This window comes from Triticum urartu, chromosome 2 (assembly GCF_003073215.2).
Source record: "Triticum urartu cultivar G1812 chromosome 2, Tu2.1, whole genome shotgun sequence".
Lineage (NCBI taxonomy): Eukaryota > Viridiplantae > Streptophyta > Magnoliopsida > Poales > Poaceae > Triticum > Triticum urartu.
The window spans coordinates 649,277,627-649,291,117 of NC_053023.1; positions in this window are offsets into that span (position 1 = coordinate 649,277,627).

The window sequence follows — 13,491 nt, forward strand, 5'->3', positions numbered from 1 at the left end:
AATAGCTACTGATAACTAAACAGAAACAAAAAGAATATGTCAAAAAACTAAAGAAAAAAATTTAAAGCAATTAAAATTAAAAGAAATAGCATAAAACCTAACAAACACTAAAACAGAACTGTTTTCATAAAAACCTAATTTTAAATAATTATAAAATTCGCCAATTATTTACTACTGATAAACAAATTCACAAAGAACCAGTAGCAAAAAGAATCATCTTAAAAAATACTCCTAACTCAAATTATAGGCAATCTAGTTATTTGAGAAAATTCATGAAAAAATTAAATTCAAACTTTCAAATCTAGTCAAACTTGATATCTACAGAAACTTCATAAAATTTCTAATCTAATGCAAAAAGAATCAAATTAAAATACTAAAAATCCTATTTGATATGATTTTTTTTAAACAGTAGAGCAGGTGTTGGCCGAAGAGGGACTCTTTGGCCAACTGTTGGCCAAAAAGTACTTTTTGGCCAACGCTTGGCCGAAAAGTCCTTTTTGGCCAACGGTTGGCCGAAAAGTCCCTCTTCGGCCAATAGGAGGCCGAAAAGTCCCTTTTCGGCCAACAGGAGGCCGACGGGGTGATACTTTTGATTTTTTCTCCATTAGGGTGTATAGTTTCCGAATTTGCTATAAAAATCATCATAGTTTCAAAAAAATCTAGATACTCCTTATAGGAAGGTGTGGTGGACTCATCTGGAATAACTTTGGGGTTTAAGGGATTGGATGCACAAGCAGTATTCCCGCTTAGTACAAGTGAAGGCTAGCAGAAGACTGGGAAGCGACCAACTAGAGAGCGACAACAGCCATGTACATGCATTAAAATTAATAAACATTGGTTGCAAGCATGAGTTGGATATAATCCACCATGAACATAAATATCGTGAAGGCTATGTTGATTTTGTTTCAACTACATGCGTGAACATGTGCCAAGTCAAGTCACTTAAATCATTCAAAAGAGGATACCACCCCATCATACCACATCATAATCATCTCAATAGCATGTTGGCACACAAGGTAAATCATTATAACTCATAGCTAATCAAGCATGGCACAAGCAACTATGATCTCTAATTGTCATTGCGAACATGTTTATTCATAATAAGCTGAATCAAGAACGAGGGACTCATCATATTTACAAAAACAAAAGAGGTCGAGTTCATACCAGCTTTTCTCATCTCAGTCAATCCATCATATATCATCATAATTGCCTTTCACTTGCACGACCGAACGGTGTGAATAATAATATGAGTGTACGTGCATTGGACTAAGCTGGAATCTGCGAGCATTCAATAAACAGGAGAAGACAAGGCAATATGGGCTCTGGGTTAAATCAACAATAATGCATATAAGAGCCACTTCAACAATTTAATTATGGTCTTCTCCTACTGACCCCCAAAGAAAAGAAAAGAAATAAAACTATTTACACGGGAAAGCTCCCAACAAGCAAAAGAAGAACGAGAAATGTTTTTGGGTTTTCTTTTTAATTATAACTACTACAGCAGAAAATAAACTACTACTAATTTTTTTGGTTTTTCTTAAGGTTTAACAAACACACAAGAAGAAAGCAGGAAAAAGAACATAAACTAGCATGGATATTACAGTGAAAAAGTATGAGCACCGACATCTAGCAATGAGTGTGTGTGAACATAAATGTAATGTCCTTGAGAAATGCGTACTCCCCCAAGCTTAGGCTTTTGGCCTAAGTTGGTCTATGGCCACGGCTGGCCTGGCGGATATCCATAATAATAGTTGTTGGGGTCGTACTGTGATGAGGAGGAATAGTTGGGATCATACTGTGATGAATAAGAAGACTCTGACTGCCACTGGCTGACAGTCATCTCTGGATCCCAAGAATAAACAGATTGTCGTGGAGGATCATCTTGTGGTTCCTGTTTCGGGGTTGGTGCAGGATTCTTTTAAGCTTGGACGGCAGCCCACGTAACAAGGTAGGGTCCTACAAAATTAAACAAAGAAGGAGCAAGCAGGATAATAGTCTCAGGATGATGTTTGTTAAAGAACAATTGATACTTAAGCTCTCCTGCCCTATTCTTAACAATAAAATCATGTGCCACCATACTTTTATGATCTAGATAAACACGGGGCAGCACCTTTTCTTCCTTCTCAGCATGCCTAATAGGTATGTTAAAATGTGCAGCTAGGCATGTGGCATAGACGCCTCCAAAGATGGGACCCTTAGTACGGTTCATACTTAACCGTCTAGCAATAATACCGCCCATACTAGAAGTGTTATCACTGTATAAACCGTGGTGCAGAATAATTATATCAGGGATACTAAGGTTTCCACTGTTTCCGCGTCCAATTAAACAACGACTAGCAAATAATGCAAAGTAACGTAAAACAGGAAAATGTATGCTAGTGATTCATGCATCGGAAACCTTTCTAGTTTCTCCTACAGTGAGAGTATCAATAAACCCAGTCACATCATCATGATGTGGTTCTTCTGTCTTGCCCTCAAAAGGGATTAAACAAATCCGACAGAAATCATAAAGTGACATCACCTTATGCTCATCATATAAATGAAACTCCACCGTAGGTCGTGAGTTCCTAGAATGAAAATGAAAGTTTTGCACAAAAGTATTTGTGAATAAGAGATACTGATCGCATTGATCGTGGAGGAAAGCGGTGAGGCCTGCATTGTGAGCCAATTCATGAAAATCTTCATAGATACCGGCTACTCTCAAGAAATCTTCAGAAGGCCATTCACACGCCCGAATCTCCGCGGTGCACGGCAAATTATACTTAGGCTTCGGTGCCTTTTCCTTCGAGCTTTGGCTCGACGAGCCCCTCAAAAATCTCCTCATTATTATTCTGAAATAATCTGAAATTCTTAGTAACTTCAAACAAAAATGAACAAACTTCAATAAAACTGATAGCAACTACTCCTACAAGTGCCTAGAGCCTAAATCAAGCATTAGAACTACTTGGAACCATATAAATTTGACATGCAAGCTCAAGAACATGGTCACCTATGCAGCACAAATTTGCAAAGAATAAAGCACTAGAACAAAAACTAATTGGACCAATGGAGGAGTCACATACCAAGGAACAATCTCCCCAAGCAGTTTTGCGAGAGGTGCTTTGAGCAAGGAGATCGAAAATCACAGCAAAAGTGGCTGGAACTCGTGCTTGAGTTGGTTTTTCGGGTTTGTGTGAGATAGAGGAAGAAGATGGGTGTTGGGATAAGTGGAGGAGGGCCACCGTGGGCCCACGAGGCAGGGGGGCGCCCACCACCCTCGTGGTCAGGTGGCAGCTCCTCCCGCGGTAATTTTTGCACAGTAAATCCTCAAATATTCCCGAAAAAATCATATTAAATTAGCATGGCATTCTGAGGACTTTTTATTTTCGGGATATTTTTATATTGCACGGATAAGTTAGGAAACAGACAAAAAAATACTATTTTTACTTGATTTATATAAATAACAGAAAGTAAAAGTGGGGTACAGAAGTTTGTGCTTCTAGTTTCATCCATCTCATGCTCATCAAAAAGAATCCACTAACAAGGTTGATCAAGTCTTGTTAACAAACTCATTCCGATAATCATGAAACCGGAGAAATTTCGAATAACACTAAGTTACCTCAACGGGGATATGCACATCCCCAATAATAAGTATATCATATTTCTTCTTGACAGTTGGTAGAGGAAATTCAAAACCTCCAAATATAATCGATGGAATTTTTCCAATAGAGTTGATACTATGAACTTGAGGTTGTTTCCTCGGAAAGTGTACCGTATGCTCATTACCATTAACATGAAAAGTGACATTGCCTTTGTTGCAACCAATAACAGCCCCTGCAGTATTAAGAAAAGGTCTTCCAAGAATAATAGACATACTATCATCCTCGGGAATATCAAGTAAAACAAAGTCCGTTAAAATGGTAACGTTTGCAACCACAACAGGCACATCCTCACAGATACCGACAGGTATAGCAGTTGATTTATCAGCCATTTGCAAAGATATTTCAGTAGGTGTCAACTTATTCAAGTCAAGTCTACGATATAAAGAGAGAGGCATAACACTAACATCGGCTCCAAGATCACATAAAGCAGTTTTAATATAATTTCTTTTAATGGAGCAAGGTATAGTAGGTACTCCGGGGTCTCCAAGTTTCTTTGGTATTCCACCCTTAAAAGTATAATTAGCAAGCATGGTGGAAATCTCAGCTTACGGTATCTTTCTTTTATTAGTAATGATATCCTTCATATATTTAGAATAAGGATTTTTTTTGAGCACATCAGTTAATCTCATACGCAAAAAGATAGGCCTAATCATTTCAGCAAAGCGCTCAAAATCCTCGTCATCCTTTTTCTTGGATGGTTTCGGAGGAAAGGGCATAGGTTTCTGAACCCAAGGTTCCCTTTCTTTACCATGTTTCCTAGCAACAAAGTCTCTTTTATCATAATGTTGATTCTTTGATTGTGGGTTATCAAGATCAATAGCAGGTTCAATTTCTACATCATTATCATTACTAGGTTGAGCATCATCATGAACATCATCATTAATATTTTTACTAGGTTCATGTTAATTACCAGATTGTGTTTCAGCATCAGACATAGAAATATCATTTGGATTATCAGGTGGTTCAGCAATAGGTTCACTAGAAGTTTGCACAGTTCTATCATTTTTCTTCTTCTTCTTAGAAGAACTAGGAACATCAATATTATTTCTTTGAGAATCTTTCTCGATTCTCTTAGGGTGGCCTTCAGGATACAAAGGTTCCTGAGTCATTCTACCAGTTCTGGTAGCCACTCTAACAGCATAATAATTTTTCTTACTATTCATTTCATCAACCACTTCTTTTTGAGCCTTAAGTACTTGTTCTACTTGAGTGGTAACCACAGAAGCATGTTTGCTAACAAGTTTAAGTTCACCTTTAATATTAGCCATATAATCACCCAAGCGTCTAATCATATAAGCATTTTCTTTTAATTGTCTACCAAAATAAGCATTGAAGTCGTCTTGCTTAAACATAAAGTTATCAAACTCATCCAAGCACTGACTAGCAATTTTAGTAGGAGGGACTTCAGCTTTATCATATCTATAGAGAGAATTTACCTTTATTACCTGTGTCGGGATATCGGGATCAGGAGGTTCTTCAGTAAATAAAGAATTAAGATCATATGTTTCTTCAACAGGCGGTATATTAAGACCATGTATTTCTTCAATAGGAGGTAAATTCTTAACATCTTCAGCTTTAATACATTTTTCTTTCATAGATTTCTTTGCCTCTTGCATATCTTTGGGACTGAGAAATAGAACACCTCTCTTCTTCGGAGTTGGTTTAAGAATAGGTTCAGTAATTGGAGCAGGAGATGGCTCAGGAGCTGGCTCGGGAGGTGCCCAATTATTTTCATTGGTCAACATATTATTCAATAGAATTTCAGCTTCATCCGGTGTTCTTTCTCTGAAAAGAGAACCAGCACAACTATCCAGGTAATCTCTGGAAGCATCGGTTAGTCCATTATAAAAGATATCAAGTATTTCAGGTTTCTTAAGAGGATGATCAGGCAAAGCATTAAGTAACTTGAGAAGCCTCCCCCAAGCTTGTGGGAGACTCTCTTCTTTAATTTGCACGAAGTTGTATATTTCCCTCAAAGCAGCTTGTTTCTTATGAGCAGGGAAATATTTAGCAGAGAAGTAATAAATCATATCCTGGGGACTACGCACACAACCAGGATCAAGAGAATTAAACCATATCTTAGCATCACCCTTTAATGAGAACAGAAATATTTTGAGTATATAGAAGTAACGCGATCTCTCATCATTAGTGAACAGGGCAGCTATATCATTTAACTTAGTAAGATGTGCCACAACAGTTTCAGATTCATAGCCATAAAACAGATCAGATTCAACCAAAAGTAATTATATCAGGATCAACAGAGAATTCATAATCCTTAACAGGAACACAAATAGGTGAAGTAGCAAAAGCACGGTCAGGTTTCATTTTTATCTCTAAGTGATTCTTTGTTCCATTTAATTAATAACCTCTTAAGCTCATATCTATCCTTGCAAGCTAAAATAGCGGCAGAAGATTCCATATCAAAAAGATAGCCCTCGGGAATAACATGCATATTTTCATCATCACTATCATCATCGTATTCAGATTCAATAATTTCTTTTTCTCTAGCCCTAGCAATTTGTTCATCAAGAAATTCACCAAGGGGCACAGTAGTATCAGGCATAGAAGCAGTTTCATCATAAGTATCATGCATAGCAGAAGTGGCATCATCAATAACATGCGACATATCAGAACGAATAGCAGAAGCAGATGTAGGTGTCGCAAACTTACTCATAACAGAAGGTGAATCAAGTGCAGAGCTAGATGGCAGTTCCTTACCTCCCCTCGTAGTTGAGGGATAGATCTTGGTTTTTGGATCTCTCAAGTTCTTCATAGTGTCTAGCAGATATAAATCCCAAGTGACTCAAAGAATAGAACTATGCTCCCCGGCAACGGCGCCAGAAATTGGTCTTGATAACCCACAAGTATAGGGGATCGCAACAACTTTCGAGGGTAGAGTATTCATCCCAAATTTATTGATTCGACACAAGGGGAGCCAAAGAATATTCTCAAGTATTAGCAGCTGAGTTGTCAATTCAACCACACCTGGAAACTTAGTATCTGCAGCAAAGTGTTTAGTAGCAAAGTAATATGATAGTGGTGGTAGCGGCAACAAAAGTAAAGACAGCAAAAGTAATGTTTTTGGTATTTTGTAGTGATTGTAACAGTAGCAGCGGGAAAGTAAATAAGCGAGAACCAGTATATGGAAAACTCGTAGGCACCGGATCAGTGATGTATATTTATGCCGGATGCGGTTCATCATGTAACAGTCTTAACATAGGGTGACACAGAACTAGCTCCAATTCATCAATGTAATGTAGGCATGTATTCCGTATATAGTCATACGTGCTTATGGAAAAGAACTTGCATGACATCTTTTGTCCTACCCTCCCATGGCAGCGGGGTCCTATTGGAAACTAAGGGATATTAAGGCCTCCTTTTAATAGAGAACCGGAACAAAGCATTACCACATAGTGAATACATGAACTCCTCAAACTATGGTCATCACTGGGAGTGGTCCCGATTATTGTCACTTCGGGGTTGCCGGATCATAACACATAGTAGGTGACTATAGACTTGCAAGATAGGATCAAGAACTCACATATATTCATGAAAACATAATAGGTTCAGATATGAAATCATGGCACTCGGGCCCTACTGACAAGAATTAAGCATAGCAAAGTCATAGCAACATCAATCTCAGAACATAATGGATACTAGGGATCAAACCCTAACAAAACTAACTCGATTACATGATAAATCTCATCCAACCCACCACCGTCCAGCAAGCCTACGATGGAATTACTCACGTACGGCGGTGAGCATCATGAAATTGGTGATGGAGGATGGTTGATGATGACGACGGCGACGAATCCCCCTCTTCGGAGCCCCGAACGGACTCCAGATCAGCCCTCCCGAGAGGTTTTAGGGCTTGGCGGAGGCTCCGTATCGTAAAACGCGATGATTTCTTCTCTCTGATTTTTATCTCTCCGAAAGCAAATATATAGAGTTGGAGTTGGCGTCGGAGGGTTTCCAGGGGGCCCATGAGGTAGGGGGCGCGCCCTAGGGGGGGCACCCTCGTGAGAAGGGTGTGGGCCCCCTGGTCTTCATCTTTGGCGAGGATTTTTTATTGTTTTTTCTAAGATGTTCCGTGGAGTTTCAGGTCATTCCGAGAATATTTGTTTTCTGCACATAAAACAACACCATGGCAATTCTGCTGAAAACAGCGTCAGTCCGGGTTAGTTCCATTCAAATCATACAAGTTAGAGTCCAAAACAAGGGCAAAAGTGTTTGGAAAAGTAGATACGACGGAGACGTATCAAGGGGCGCGCGGCCCTGCCCTGGCTGCCTCTCCTCTTCTCCACAAGGGCCCACTATGGCCCATTAAGCCCCCGGGGGGGTTCCGGTAACCCCTCGGTACTCCGGTAAAATCCCGATTTCACCCGGAACACTTTTGATATCCAAATATAGGCTTCCAATATATCAATCTTCATGTCTCGACCATTTCTAGACTCCTCATCATGTCCGTGATCACATCCGGGACTCCGAACAACCTTCGGTACATCAAAAATCATAAACTCATAATATAATTGTCATCGAAATTTTAAGCGTGCGGACCCTACGGGTTCGAGAACTATGTAGACATGACCGAGACACATCTCCAGTCAATAACCAATAGCGGAACCTGGATGCTCATATTGGCTCCCACATATTCTATGAAGATCTTTATCGGTCAGACCTCATAACAACATACGTTGTTCCCTTTGTCATCGGTATGTTACTTGCCCGAGATTCGCTCGTCGGTATCTCAATACCTAGTTCAATCTTGTTACTGGCAAGTCTCTTTACTCGTTCCGTAATACATCATCCCGCAACTAACTCATTAGTTGCAATGCTTGCAAGGCTTAAGTGATGTGCAGTACTGAGTCGGCCCAGAGATACCTCTCCGACAATCGGAGAGACAAATCCTAATCTCAAAATACGCCAACCCAACAAGTACCTTCGGAGACACCTGTAGAGCACCTTTATAATCACCCAGTTACGTTGTGACGTTTGGTAGCACACAAAGTGTTCCTCCAGTAAATGGGAGTTGCATAATCTCATAGTCATAGGAACATGTATAAGTCATGAAGAAAGCAATAGCAACATACTAAACGATCGAGTGTTAAGCTAACGGAATGGGTCAAGTCAATCACATCATTCTCCTAATGATGTGATCCTGTTAATAAAATGACAACTCATGTCAATGGCTAGGAAACATAACCATCTTTGATCAACGAGCTAGTCAAGTAGAGGCATACTAGTGACACTCTGTTTGTCTATGTATTCACACAAGTATTATGTTTCCGGTTAATACAATTCTAGCATGAATAATAAACGTTTATCATGATATAAGGAAATAAATAATAACTTTATTATTGCCTCTAGGGCATATTTCCTTCAGTCTCCCACTTGCACTAGAGTCAATAATCTAGATTACACAATAATGATTCTAACACCCATGGAGCCTTGGTGCTGATCATGTTTTGCTCGTGGAAGAGGCTTAGTCAACGAGTCTGCAACATTCAGATATGTATGTATCTTGCAAATTTCTATGTCTCCCACCTGGACTAGATCCCGGATGTAATTGAAGCGTCTCTTGATGTGCTTGGTTCTCTTGTGAAATCTGGATTCCTTCGCCAAGGCAATTGCACCAGTATTGTCACAAAAGATTTTCATTGGACCCGATGCACTAGGTATGACACCTAGATCGAATATGAACTACTCCTTCATCCAGACTCCTTCATTTGTTGCTTCTGAAGCAGCTATGTACTCCGCTTCACACGTAGATCCCGCCACGATGCTTTGTTTAGAACCACACCAACTGACAGCTCCACCGTTCAATGTAAACACGTATCCGGTTTGTGATTTAGAATCGTCTGAATCAGTGTCAAAGCTTGCATCGACGTAACCATTTACGACTAGTTCTTTGTCACCTCCATAAACGATAAATATATCCTTAGTCCTTTTCAGGTATTTCAGGATGTTCTTGACCGTTGTCCAGTGATCCACTCTTGGATTACTTTGGTACCTCCCTGCTAGACTTATAGCAAGGCACACATTAGGTCTGGCACACAGCATTGCATACATGATAGAGCCTATGGCTGAAGCATAGGGAACATCTTTCATCTTCTCTCTCTCTTCTGCAGTGGTCGGGCATTGAGTCTTACTCAACTTCACACCTTGTAACACAGGCAAGAACCCTTTCTTTGATTGATCCATTTTGAACTTCTTCAAAACTTTGTCAAGGTATGTGCTTTGTGAAAGTCCAATTAAGCGTCTTGATCTATCTCTATAGATCTTGATGCCCAATATATAAGCAGCTTCACCGAGGTCTTTCATTGAAAACCTCTTATTCAAGTATCCCTTTATGCTATCCAGAAATTCTATATCATTTCCAATCAACAATATGTCATCCACATATAATATCAGAAATGCTACAGAGCTCCCACTCACTTTCTTGTAAATACAGGCTTCTCCAAAAGTCTGTATAAAACCAAATGCTTTGATCAGTCTATCAAAGCGTTTATTCCAACTCCGAGAGGCTTGCACCAGTCCATAAATGGATCGCTGGAGCTTGCACACTTTGTTAGCTCCCTTTGGATCGACAAAACCTTCTGGTTGCATCATATACAACTCTTCTTCCAGAAATCCATTCAGGAATGCAGTTTTGACATCCATTTGCCAAATTTCATAATCATAAAATGCGGCAATTGATAACATGATTTGGACAGACTTAAGCATCGCTACGGGTGAGAAAGTCTCATCATAGTCAATCCCTTGAACTTGTCGAAAACCTTTTGCAACAAGTCGAGCTTTATAGACAGTAACATTACCGTCAGCGTCAGCCTTCTTCTTGAAGATCCATTTATTCTCAATGGCTTGCTGATCATCGGGCAAGTCAACCAAAGTCCAAACTTTGTTCTCATACATGGATCCCATCTCAGATTTCATGGCCTCAAGCCATTTTGCGGAATCTGGGCTCACCATCGCTTCTTCATAGTTTGTAGGTTCGTCATGGTCTAGTAACATAACCTCCAGAACAGGATTACCGTACCACTCTGGTACGGATCTTACTCTGGTTGACCTACGAGGTTCAGTAACAACTTGATTTGAAGTTCCATGATCATCATCATTAACTTCCTCACTAATTGGTGTAGGCGTCACCGGAACTGGTTTCTGTGATGAACTACTTTCCAATAAGGGAGCAGGTACAGTTACCTCATCAAGTTCTACTTTCCTCCCACTCACTTCTTTCGAGAGAAACTCCTTCTCTAGAAAGGATCCACTCTTAACAACGAATGTCTTGCCTTCGGATCTGTGATAGAAGGTGTACCCAACAGTCTCCTTTGGGTATCCTATGAAGACACATTTCTCTGATTTGGGTTCGAGCTTATCAGGTTGAAGCTTTTTCACATAAGCATCGTAGCCCCAAACTTTAAGAAACGACAACTTTGGTTTCTTGCCAAACCACAGTTCATAAGGCATCGTCTCAACGGATTTCGATGGTGCCCTATTTAATGTGAATGCAATCATCTCTAAAGCATAACCCCAAAACGATAGCGGTAAATCAGTAAGAGACATCATAGATCGCACCATATCTAGTAAAGTACGATAACGACGTTCGGACACACCATTACGCTGTGGTGTTTCGGGTGGCGTGAGTTGCGAAACTATTCCGCATTGTTTCAAATGTAGACCAAACTCGTAACTCAAATACTCTCCTCCACGATCTGATCGTAGAAACTTCATTTTCTTTTTACGATGATTTTCAACTTCACTCTGAAATTCTTTGAACTTTTCAAATGTCTCAGACTTATGTTTCATTAAGTAGATATACCCATATCTGCTCAAATCATCTGTGAAGGTGAGAAAATAACGATATCCACCATGAGCCTCAATATTCATCGGACCACATACATTTGTATGTATGATTTCCAACAAATCTGTTGCTCTCTCCATAGTTCCAGAGAATGGCGTTTTAGTCATCTTGCCCATGAGGCACGGTTCACAAGTACCAAGTGATTCATAATCAAGTGGTTCCAATAGTCCATCAGTATGGAGTTTCTTCATGCGCTTTACACCAATATGACCTAAACGGCAGTGCCACAAATAAGTTGCACTATCATTATCAACTCTGCATCTTTTGGCTTCAACATTATGAATATGTGTATCACTACTATCGAGATTCATCAAAAATAGACCACTCTTCAAGGGTGCATGACCATAAAAGATATTACTCATATAAATAGAACAACCATTATTGTCTGATTTAAATGAATAACCGTCTCGCATCAAACAAGATCCAGATATAATGTTCAAGCTCAACGCTGGCACCAAATAACAATTATTTAGGTCTAATACTAATCCCGAAGGTAGATGTAGAGGTAGTGTGCCGACGGCGATCACATCGACTTTGGAACCGTTTCCCACGCGCATCATCACCTCATCCTTGGCCAGTGTTCGCTTAATCCGTAGTCCCTGTTTCGAGTTGCAAATATTAGCAACAGAACCAGTATCAAATACCCAGGTGCTACTGCGAGCTCTGGTAAGGTACACATCAATAACATGTATATCACATATACCTTTGTTCACCTTGTCATGCTTCTTATCCGCCAAATACTTGGGGCAGTTCCGCTTCCAGTGACCATTCTGCTTGCAGTAGAAGCACTCAGTTTCAGGCTTAGGTCCAGACTTGGGTTTCTTCTCTTGAGCAGCAACTTGCTTGCTATTCTTCTTGAAGTTCCCCTTCTTCTTCCCCTTGCCCTTTTTCTTGAAACTGGTGGTCTTATTGACCATAAACACTTGATGCTCCTTCTTGATTTCTACCTCCGCAGCCTTTAGCATTGCGAAGAGCTCGAGAATCGTCTTATCCATCCCTTGCATGTTATAGTTCATCACGAAGCTCTTGTAGCTTCGTGGCAGTGATTGAAGAATTCTATCAATGACGCTATCATCCGGAAGATTAACTCCCAGTTGAATCAAGTGATTGCAGTACCCAGACATCTTGAGTATATGCTCACTGACAGAACTATTCTCCTCCATCTTGCAGCTGTAGAACTTATTCGAGACTTCATATCTCTCAATTCGGGCATTCTTTTGAAATATTAACTTCAATTCCTGGAACATCTCATATGCTCCATGACATTCAAAACATCGTTGAAGTCCCGATTCTAAGCCGTAAAGCATGGCACATTGAACTATCGAGTAGTCATCAACACGTGACTGCCAGGCATTCACAATGTCTGCAGTTGCTGGCGCAGGTGGTACACCTTGATACGTCTCCGTCATATCTACTTTTCCAAACACTTTTGCCCTTGTTTTGCACTCTAACTTGTATGATTTGAATGGAACTAACCCGGACTGACGTTGTTTTTAGCAGAATTGCTATGGTATTGTTTTATGTGCAGAAAACAAATATTCTCGAAATGACCTAAAACTCCACGGAACATCTTAGAAAAAATAATAAAAAATCCTCGCCAAAGATGAAGACCAGGGGGCCCACACCCTTCTCACGAGGGTGGGGGGCGCCCCCCCTAGGGCGCGCCCCCCTACCTCGTGGGCCCCCTGGATGCCCTCCGACGCCAACTCCAACTCTATATATTTGCTTTCGGAGAGAAAAAAATAAGAGAGAAGAAATCATCGCGTTTTACGATACGAAGCCGCCGCCAAGCCCTAAAACTTCTCGGGAGGGCTGATCTGGAGTCCGTTCGGGGCTCCGGAGAGGGGGATTCATCGCCGTCGTCATCATCAACCATTCTCCATCACCAATTTCATGATGCTCACCGCCGTGCGTGAGTAATTCCATCGTAGGCTTGCTGGACGGTGGTGGGTTGGATGAGATTTATCATGTAATCGAGTTAGTTTTGTT